Consider the following 10,656-nt stretch of genomic DNA (forward strand, 5'->3'; position numbering starts at 1 on the left):
ACATTTATAAAATGGCCTACATATGTAAAATCTAAAAATAAGCTTGAAGCAAAAGCAGTACAAAGAGAGCAATTCAATGTGGAAATTGATCAAGTATTGAGACTTTATAAAGGAATATTGCTGTAACTCAGCCTAATACTGATCACACATTAAAGGCAAAAGAACTCCTTTAGATTGTAGTAAACCACATAACAACATTGGGTCAACACGTCCCTATGTTGTAGTTGTGTACTTATCGAGAATTTCAAATCATTTCTTTAGAGTTTACACAGACCCATGTTGTGTGACATCAAGGTTATGCTTTTCCCTAAGTTTTTTAGGATTTTATTAAAGGGTAGTGACAAGCTCCCCTTGTGTATATCCCGCAAGTGCACGGGTTTGTCGAAGTAATAATCCCGGGTGAGCGGGTATCGAATCCACAGGGAGTAGGGAATAAAAATACTTAATTCGATTCTTAGCTATGTAAAAGATCAATGATAATGAGTGTGACAATGATTCAATTCTCAACAGTAAAAGCAACAAGTAAGAGAGCAAAAGTAAAGAAGTGGGTAAGGCAATAAATAAAGATGGGGTACCCGGATAATGCTCCGCCTAGGATAATTGTTTCAAGTGCAAGAACCCTCTATCATGCTTCCTAATCAATGCGATGGTGAGTCGTGGAAATCCTTAATTACATAGTCCCAAATCTAAGGTCAACTATGCCTAACTCAATACATGTCCCGGAGGAGAAATCGAACAATCTCAACACCTCGCACTCGCATAGAGTTGCAATGAGCTCTAGGGATTCCAAGTGATAAATCTCTTCCTTATTATAGACCTAACCCTTTGGTCCAGGTGGAAGGTCCCTAACCACAATTGAGCCCTAGATACTAAGATCACCTCTGGTCCAGGCAAAAGACCCTTTGTCACAATTAAGCCCCAGCACTAAGAATTTCTTTAACACTTCACTCTGTTGCTTGCGTAACTAAGCCCCAGCGGAGTTCCTCTCTTAGCACTTCACTCTATTGTGACTGCAAAGAACTCTTGGAATGTGGAGGTAGGATAAATCACACCGGGAGGGGAAGGAGATGTTCCGCTACCTCTCGACTCACCCTCTTGACCCTCTCGAATCTTACTTTGTCTAACCCTCATGGTGTGTCACTCAGTCACTACGTACTAGGGGTGGCTTCTCTGCCACTGGAGGTGCCTCGGTCTCCATCGTTGCTTGCTGAGGCTCGGGAGTGGGCTGAGATGCTCCGGCTTCATCACCCTCATCCTCGGCTATCACTGGAGCTGGTAGTACTAAAGCAAAAATCCCTGTCCGAACCCTGCGGACCATGCCCATCATCCGCATTGTCTCTAGACTCAGTGGAGCAGGTACACTCATCTTCTCGGCCCCGCGAATCGAATCCAAGAGACCCATGCCTAACACTAATCTCGTAATGTAGGGGCCCGAGAAGATCACTCCCATTCTAGCATAGTGTCCCTGATGTCTGATGTACTCTGCCAGGATGTGCCCTAAATGAATTGGCACATGCTGTACCATCGAGTACAAGTACAGTAGCTCCTGACGGCTCAGGACACCAGTGCTATCACCATGGCCATTCACCTACCTACTCATAATGGCATGTAAGTATCTGTATGCAGGTCGCGAAAGGCACGTGGCCTTGGACACCCCTGGCTCGTACTGACCTTGACCACATAACACTCTGTAAGCTCTCTGCGGGGTCAAGGTTCCAGGGTAATCAGTCGGTAACTGCGCGTACTCCTCTGTATCTGTGAATGCCTCCTGGTACAAGTGAAGTAGTACTGAAAACTGCGTGATGCTCAAGCTATGGTGGTGTCCAAATACTCTGAACTGAATGGTGTCCACACTGTTGAAACTCGCATACGATCTATCGAACTCGAATGATGAAAGTACCTCCAGTGCAAACTCTCGGATGGGTGGCTCTCTAATCATCAGCAACTGCCACCAACCACCTTCTGAAACGAGATCCTCGATCTCATCAGCAAACTCTTCTCCCTACTGCAGATCTCGCAATATAGTCGTGTCTAAAAATCGAGTCTGCCCAAAACGGAGCCTCGACAGGCGCTCATATCGAACCTGATGCTCTGGAATTGCGAACCGCATGCCCTCGGGCTCAGGAGGTGACTCACGTGGTCTCTTATCAGCTTGCTTCTTTGACCTAGGTGTCATAATCTGCAAGATTTAAATGAAATGGATTAAACAAGTTGATAAACCAATGCTGCAGAAATCCACACGGTCGTGTGGAATTTCCGCACGCCCGTGTGGATCCACGGGGCGTGAGAACCGCACGGCCATGCTTCAAAAATCTAAAAATACAACTCAAGAATGCTTCTAACTTTGTTCTAGACATAAATCAATGTTCTAATTTAAGAAACGAACCATTTATAACCATATTAATCGATGGAAGCATTGAATTGGCAAAAATCATGAGAAATGGGGTTTACAGACGAGATGGGAAGAAAAAGTGAAGAATCGGCCGAAAAACCTCGCTAAAATTCTCCCAAATTGGCGCTATGGAACCGAAGAGTGATGTGAAAGTGTATTTCGATGAATAGAAGTTATGAAGGGGGAGAGAAACTGTTCTTCTTTTAAAGAGAACTCATGACCCTTGGCGTTTTGTGCAACCACACGGGCGTGCGTTAATTATCCACGCCCATGCGTCCTCTTTCCAAAAACACTACAGGGGCGTGCGCACGCCCGTCTCCTTTGACTCTGACTACTCTCGCACGGGCGTGTGGAAAACATCCACGCTCGTGCTCCTGAATCACAGGGGCAGCAGCACGCCCCTGTGGCTTCTATGGACATCCGAGAAAAGTACTAAGTGTTACACACGCCCGTGCGGAAATTCCCCACGGGCGTGGACATTCACATGCCCAATTCACAGGGGCAGCCGCACGCCCATGTGTCTTCTCGGAATGGAGAGAACTCCTCTGCAGGGTTTCGCACGGCGTGTGAAAATTACCCACACCCGTGCATGGTTCACAAGGTTACGCACAGGGGCGAGTCCACGCCCTTGTGTGCTCTCGGGAAAAATCTGCCCAACTCTGCAGGAATTCACACGCCCGTGCGGAAATTACCCACGGGCGTGCGACATTCGCATGGTCATTCACATGGGCAGCCGCATACCCCTGTGCCTTCTCTGGATGGGCTCGCAGTATACGCCCACGGGCGTGTGGAAATCCCACATGCCTGTGTGTTTTCTCTGGATGACTTAGAAAAATCTGCAGGCTCTGCAGAACATTTCTGAACATGTTTGCACACTCAGAGCCTACCCTATTATGCAAATTTTACCAGTAAAGAACACGAAATAGAACCCAAACGACCAAACCTCGCCAATTCCTCATAAAACACACGATGAATTTTAAACAAAACCCACAACAAAATCGCAGCACGGCATCTAAAAATTAAGACACCAACACTTAATAATTTATTCATGCCAACAAACTAAACTAAAATATAAGAAAATAGTAAACACTTGGGTTGCCTCCCAAGAAGCGCTTGTTTAACGTCACTAAGCTTGACATACCTTGCTTACCTCACGGAGGTTCATGAATGAAGGTTGCCCTCTTACCTATAACTTGAAAGCATGATGAGCAAAGTCTCTTGAGGGTAGAGGGTGTACTATCGGGCTTCGGACCACCTAACAATTGTTCATCCAACCTTCTTGGTTCTTGTGCGTCTCCAACAGTCTTGGAGTATTTCCGGTGGTGTCTCCTAGCCCTCTTCATTTTCCGGAGCACCTTCTTCAATATCCCCTGGGTAGATGTTACCTCCTCAGTTGACCCAAGCATCATTACTTCTTCATTGCTCTCCTCTTGGTCGAACAAACCTTCATATGGATCCGGGTTGAACATTTCCTGCATGTATTCATCAACAAGCTCATCACTAGTGTCTAGGAAATACAAAGTGTCATCGAAATCGAGAGAATGCCGCATGGCTTCAGCAAGGCGGTAAGTGAGTTTGTCATCTCCAACTCTCAATGTGAGCTCTCCGCCGTCCATGTCAATCAATGCTTTGGAGGTCCGCAAGAACGGTCTCCCAAGTATCAAGGGTACATCCGCATCCTCATCGACATCTAGCACTACAAAGTCAACCGAAAAAATGTACTTGTCCACCTTGACAAGCACGTCTTCAATGATACCTCTCTGATGTCGTACCGTTCGGTCCGCCAATTGTAAAGTCATCCGAGTAGGCCTAGGCTCTCCCAAGCCTAGCTTTTGAAAAAAAGTGTATGGCATGACATTGATACTTGCCCCTGAATCTGCCAGTGCCATTTCTTCACCTAAGTTGCCGATGTTACATGGAATGATGAAGCTTCCCGGGTCTTTCTTCTTGTTCGGCATGTTCTTTTGTAGCACCGCCGAGCATGAAGCATCTAGCACCACTGAAGCACTCTCCTCCAACTTCCTCTTATTGGTCAACAAGTCTTTAAGGAACTTCGCATACTTAGGCATTTGAGCTAATGCCTCTACAAAAGAAATGTTGATGTGGAGTTGCTTGAATAAACTCAGGAACTTCTTATACTGTTCATCCCCTTGGTCATTTTTCAGTCTAGAGGGATAAGGGATTCTTGGCTTGAAAGGTGGGGATGCCATCTCTTTCTCTTTCTTCGCTCCCTCCTCAACCTCTACAACCTCGGGTGCGTGTTCTTTCGGCTTCTCACTCGCAAGCCTCCCTTCAACCTCACGATCACTTCTTAAAGTGATCGCCTTCACATGTTCTCTAGGGTTGGTTTCTGTATTGCTTGGTAAACTTCCATGTGGCCTTTCGGAAAGAGACTTCGCAATTTACCCCACCTGATTTTCAAGGTTGTGCAAAGAAGTGGTGTGGTTGTGAAGTGTAGCCTTGACTGATTCAAACTGTGTATTTGCAGATTGAACAAATCTAGCCAAGTGCTTCTCTAAATCCGTCATTTGGGTTTCCAAGCCTGAAATTCTGTTTTCCACTTGAGGTGCTTGTTGTTGTTGGAAACCTGGTGGCCCCATGGCCTTTTGTGATCCTTGGTTACTCCATGAAAAGTTGGGATGATTCTTCCAACCTGAATTGTAAGTATTGCTATATGGGTTCCCTTGAGATCTCATGACATTACTTACAAAGTCAACATTTTCCACTGAAGAAACATCACCAAAAGAGATCGGGCAATCGGAGGGAGCATGGCCTCCACCACAACCGGTGCAATTGGTCACAGCCGCAACTCTATTCGAAGCTATGAGATCTAGCTTCTTACTCAGACTCTCTACTTGTGCCACCAATGAGGTCACTGCATCGATTTCATGGATACCAGCCACCTTTTTCTTCTCCCTAGCATTCCATTGGTAACTATTTAACCCTATTTCCTCAATTAATTGACAAGCTTCATTGGGGGTTTTGCTACCTAAGGTACCTCCTGCTGCCACATCCAAGAGTTGCCTTGTACTCAGGTTCAAACCATTGTAGAAGGTTTGAACAATCATCCGCTCCGGGAATCTGTGTTGCGGACACTTTCTCAGGAGCTCCTTGAACCTTTCCCATGTCTCGAATAGAGACTCTAATTCCAACTGAACAAAGGATGAGATCTTATTCCTAAGCTTTGCTGATTTTTCGAGAGGGAAATAACGCGCTAGAAAAGCTTCTACCATCTCCTCCCATGTAGTGATTGATGCTCTGGGTAATGAGTGTAGCCACTGCTTCGCTTTCCCCTTCAAAGAAAATGGGAAGGCTCTCAATTTGATGGCATCATCCGTAACCCCATTTATCTTCAGCATGTCGCACACCTCGAGAAAGCTCTCTATATGACTATTTGGATCCTCATCGGCCAAACCGTTAAATTGTGCGGACTGCTGCAGCATATGGTTGAATGCCGGCTTTAGCTTAAAGTTCTGAGCTATAATCGGAGGACGCACAATACTCGATTGTGTCCCCAACATTGAAGGTCTGGCATAGTCGGATAGTGTTCGCTGTTGCTCATTCTGTCCTACCATGTTTTTAGATTCCACTCCTTCCAAATCAGCTGAATTATGATGTTCTTCCCCAAGTTCTTTCCCTTTACTTCTAAGTCTACGTTCAAGCTCAGGATCTCCTTCAATCAATATTGATGGATTCCCTCGGGTTATAACCTGGAGCTACACCAAAAAGAAAGAAAAAGAAAATCAGAACGATGATAGAATAAGAAGACGTGAAATAGAATGTGTGGTGAAATAGCTAAGAAGATAAAGTACAAAGTATCTCTAAATGCCTACTCCCCTGCAACGGCGCCAAAAACTTGACAAGGTCCCCTTGCATATATCCCGCAAGTGCACGGGTTTGTCGAAGTAATAATCCCGGGTGAGCGGGTATCGAATCCACAGGGAGTAAGGAATAAAAATACTTAATTCGATTCTTAGCTATGTAAAAGATCAATGATAATGAGTGTGACAATGATTCAATTCTCAACAGTAAAAGCAACAAGTAAGAGAGCAAAAGTAAAGAAGGGAGTAAGGCAATTGATAAAGATGGGGTACCCGGATAATGCTCCACCTAGGATAATTGTTTCAAGTGCAAGAACCCTCTATTATGCTTCCTAATCAATGCAATGGTGAGTCGTGGAAATCCTTAATTACATAGTCCCAAATCTAAGGTCAACTATACCTAAATCTATACATGTCCCGGAGGAGAAATCGAACAATCTCAACACCTCGCACTCGCATAGAGTTGCAATGAGCTCTAGGGATTCCAAGTGATAAATCTCTTCCTTATAATAGACCTAACTCTTTGGTCCAGGTGGAAGGTCCCTAACCACAATTGAGCCCTAGATACTAAGATCACCTCAACGCTTCACTCCGTTGCACGCGCAACTAAGCCCCAGCGGAAGTTCATCCCTTAGACCATTCACTCTATTATGGCCGCAAAGAACTCAAGGACGGAGGTATAATCTATCACGCCGGAGGGGAAAGGGGACGCTCCTGTACCTCTCGACTCACCCTCTCAACCCTCTCCAACCTAGCTTTGTCCGGCCTTGTGGAGAGTCGTCTACTCGTCGCAAGGGATCCTTTGTCCGGCCTAGGATACACCTCGCCGGATCGGTGCCGACGAAAGCTCTCCCAAGAACCTTCTTCCAAATGACGCGCGATGTCGGAGCCGTAGAACCTCTCCAAAAACCTAGCAAATACCCCTCAAAACCTTAGCCGAAGCCCTCTCGCAAGTTGGGGAAAAGATGGAGAAAAGAATACCAAAATCGGGGCTGAATCGGCTTTAAATAGGGCTGGAATCGGGCGACTCGACTGGCGTGGATACTCCACCCGCCCGTGCGGAATTTCCACACGGGCGTGGATAATTTCCACATGCCCGTGTGGATTCTCTGTTTCTCTGGTTTCTCGCTCGGCTGTGAACAGTGCTGCTACAGTACATACTATAATGTTGCTACAGTGCTCTTCTACAGTGTTCGGCTTGAATAGCTTCCCAATTCCATACTTTCATCGGGGTAACGCAAACGGGCACACGTTCACGTCGTGGATCACTTGCTTCTTCAATGGTGTACACATTGGTGGAACTCTTATTCTATGTGCATAAGTCGGAATGCTCGAGTGTGACTGCCTCTATGCCTCTCCAAATGGATATGCCAACTCGAATACGAGGAGGTTGGCACACATTCTAGCATCTCACATCGACATATGTCTTCGCGTTTGAACCTTAGCAAGATTTTCTCCAAAATCGGTGCATTGTGATCCACATTGGCCTATTTCCTTCATACTCGGCCTCACAACCCTACCTGCATAAAAGTAACATAAAAACACACATATTAGTGTAAAAACCCGAGAAAAGTAATGCTCAACATAAGGAAAGAATGCTTCGCATTCATATCACACAAGCACTTATCAGTGCATCACATGAAGATTATGTCATGTCAGATTATTTTTCCAATATGGTAGATCCCAAAAAATAGTTCTTTTCGTCCATTTATTGGTTGTTCCATATTCTGCATGTGTGTCAATTAGGTCTTCCATTACCATTGGAAATAGCATAACCTAATTAAAAATTTCCTCTCCTGATAATCTTTGTGGTGAGCCATTTTTTCCCATTAGACCTCTGATGAAAGAATTCTTATCCTTATGATATGGATGATTTCGTGGTAAGATCATCCTATGACAATCAAAATAACTTGCCTTTATACCATGTTTTAGATGAAAAGCATTAGAGTCTTTCATACAGATAGGACATCCTAATTACATCTTTTTCATTTTTTAAGGCATTTCTTTTAAATAGTAATATTTTTTCAAAATTTATATATTTTTAATCCAATACCAAGTTCACAATTTTTGCAATTTATGCATCCACCAAAAATGGTTCCACCTACAACACAACAGATAACAACCCAACCAAAGATCAAACATAGACATATGCACATGAATAGAAACTATGATCCTATTAAATAACCTAGATATTATAGTACTTGTTCAATACGGAGTAGAAATATGTATTGTGAAAAAAAGTGATGGATGTATTTTTCTATTTATACCTGAATTCAGTTATTGCTATTTAAAATAAAAATTTATTTAATCATAATAATAATAATAATAATTTTTCAAAATAATAATCATTTATAAAATAATAACTTCAAAAGGTTTGAAAATTCACTTTTATGATTGTGTAAAAAATAATTATGTTAATAATAATAAAAAAATTTCAAAATAGCTTAAAATCCCAAGAAGATGTATAAATAATAATAATAATAATAATAAGGGGAAATTATTTATTGGCCCCTGATACTTTTTAAATATTCCAATCAGTCCCTCTAACATTTTGCATTGCTGATCACACAGTATTTTTTGAGTTTTGTACCATTACATACCTCCCGTTACACTCTTCCATCATATTTTTTGAAAAACCTGAAACTACCTTGTTGTTTGGAGGGAATGTGCCTTTCTTTGGAGGCTATTCAGCCACCTGGTCATGTCACGGTATGGATGGTTGCACCTTGGTGGCTTGCTTCAGAAGTTTGTCCACTATCTTCTTTTTTTCCTCCTCCTCCTCCTCCTACTTCTACTTGTTCTGAAAGGTTGAATAGTTGACTCATTGGGGAAGGCACTTTAAAATTTTAACTTATTCACATTCTTTTTACACTTATCATCTTCATCTTCTTCTTCGCTGTTGGACATGGGAAACATTCCCTTATCGCAACCTGCCTATATATCACTCTAGTGGAGCACCATTGAAATGAAGGTTTCAAGTTTGTTGAAGACATGCCGATGAAATACCTTGAGTGAAGGTGGGTTAATTCCCCATTCTATATTATTGTGTGTGTGTGTGTGTGTGTGTGTGTGTGTGTGTGTGTGTGTGTGTGTGTGTTTGGCAAGCCTTGGAGGGTACATTTTATGGTATTGTAACATACAAGGAAGATGGTTGTATCATAGAGTTCTTCATTTTGTTTGGATGGGAGTCTGTGTTTGATGAAATATGTGCACGTTGGACCCTTCATTCACCATTGGTAAGTGTAAAGTATTTAATCCTTGACGAGCATAATATGGCACCTTGTATTAGCTCAGACGGTGATTTCCAGAGAATGTGCAACTATCACCATGCGTTCAAGAAGAATATAATTCACGTGGTGGTTGAGATGGTTAGCAAAATACTAGAGCATCCATCCGGGTCATCGATGTTGTTGTAAATGACGATCTCCTTTTATTTTTTTCACCTCCTCACATTTCTGGTCCCAAGAATCTCTTGCTTCCTATGGGAAGTTTATGTACTGTAAATGATTTATAAAATAAAATTTTGCATTTTTTTTAGATTTTACACTCTTTTAAATGTTTTAATACTCATCGACGTTTATTTGGGGTTAGTTTTTCATTGTTCTTTTTAGTATCTAGCTTTTCTACTTACAAACTACAATAAGTGTTTATTTATAATATTTTCATCATACATAACTTACTAATTATTTTCTTATTTTCCTATAACCAAGGAACCATTACCACAAAGTGCTTCATGTAATTTAAACCTCTTGGTGCAAATGAGGGTAGGTGGGGCAGCTATAGCACCATCCCATTCTTCATGGAATTTTTAGAATAGCATAACTACAACAATCGGACAAAGTTATGAAAATGTAGAAAAATTCAAGGAAACATTTATGACTTTGCTATCAAACATAATTTCAACTTTTTTTCATAAAAAATGATAAACACGGAGTCACGATCACATGTGTTGTCGTCGGTTGTCAATGGGGTGTTCATGCTTTAATAGAAGGTAATCTCCCCACATTTGGAATTAAAATAGTATGAGATGTTCACACATGCTGCGGGGGTATTGGCATAACATCCTACCCAAAAGCTTCAAAGAAATGGGTTAGTAAGTTGGTGATTCAAAAACTCGGTCAATGCCCTCTATATAGAGGTGTGGACATACAACGAGATATATTGCAAGACCATGGTATCCATCTACCACATAAACAAGCTTGGATGGGTAAAGAACTTGTAAGCTATGATCTACTAATAGGTATGCAGGTAAGGTGGTTGAAACTAATCCTAGCACTTTGTTATATCATTGATAGAGATGGCAACTGATTCAAGCGTGCTTTTTTCTGCTTCTGTGCTTGTCTTGTTGGTTTCAAGAAAGGTTGCAGACCCATGCTCTTCCTTAATGGAACTCATTTGATGGGAAGATATGGTGGTGTCCTCTTAGGTACAATGCGTAAGGAC

The 10,656-nt window shown here is 42.6% G+C and overlaps 1 non-coding gene across 1 annotated transcript; it reads left to right on the top strand.

Moving 5' to 3' along the window:
- The first annotated feature begins 5,470 nt into the window (after window positions 1–5,470).
- LOC120250773 lies at window positions 5,471–5,577 on the top strand. The gene has a single exon (XR_005533111.1). It is a non-coding gene; the product is annotated as a small nucleolar RNA R71 (small nucleolar RNA).
- Window positions 5,578–10,656: the final 5,079 nt, after the last annotated feature.

Source organism: Dioscorea cayenensis, chromosome 19, assembly GCF_009730915.1.
Source record: "Dioscorea cayenensis subsp. rotundata cultivar TDr96_F1 chromosome 19, TDr96_F1_v2_PseudoChromosome.rev07_lg8_w22 25.fasta, whole genome shotgun sequence".
In the NCBI taxonomy this organism is placed as follows: Eukaryota; Viridiplantae; Streptophyta; class Magnoliopsida; order Dioscoreales; family Dioscoreaceae; genus Dioscorea; species Dioscorea cayenensis.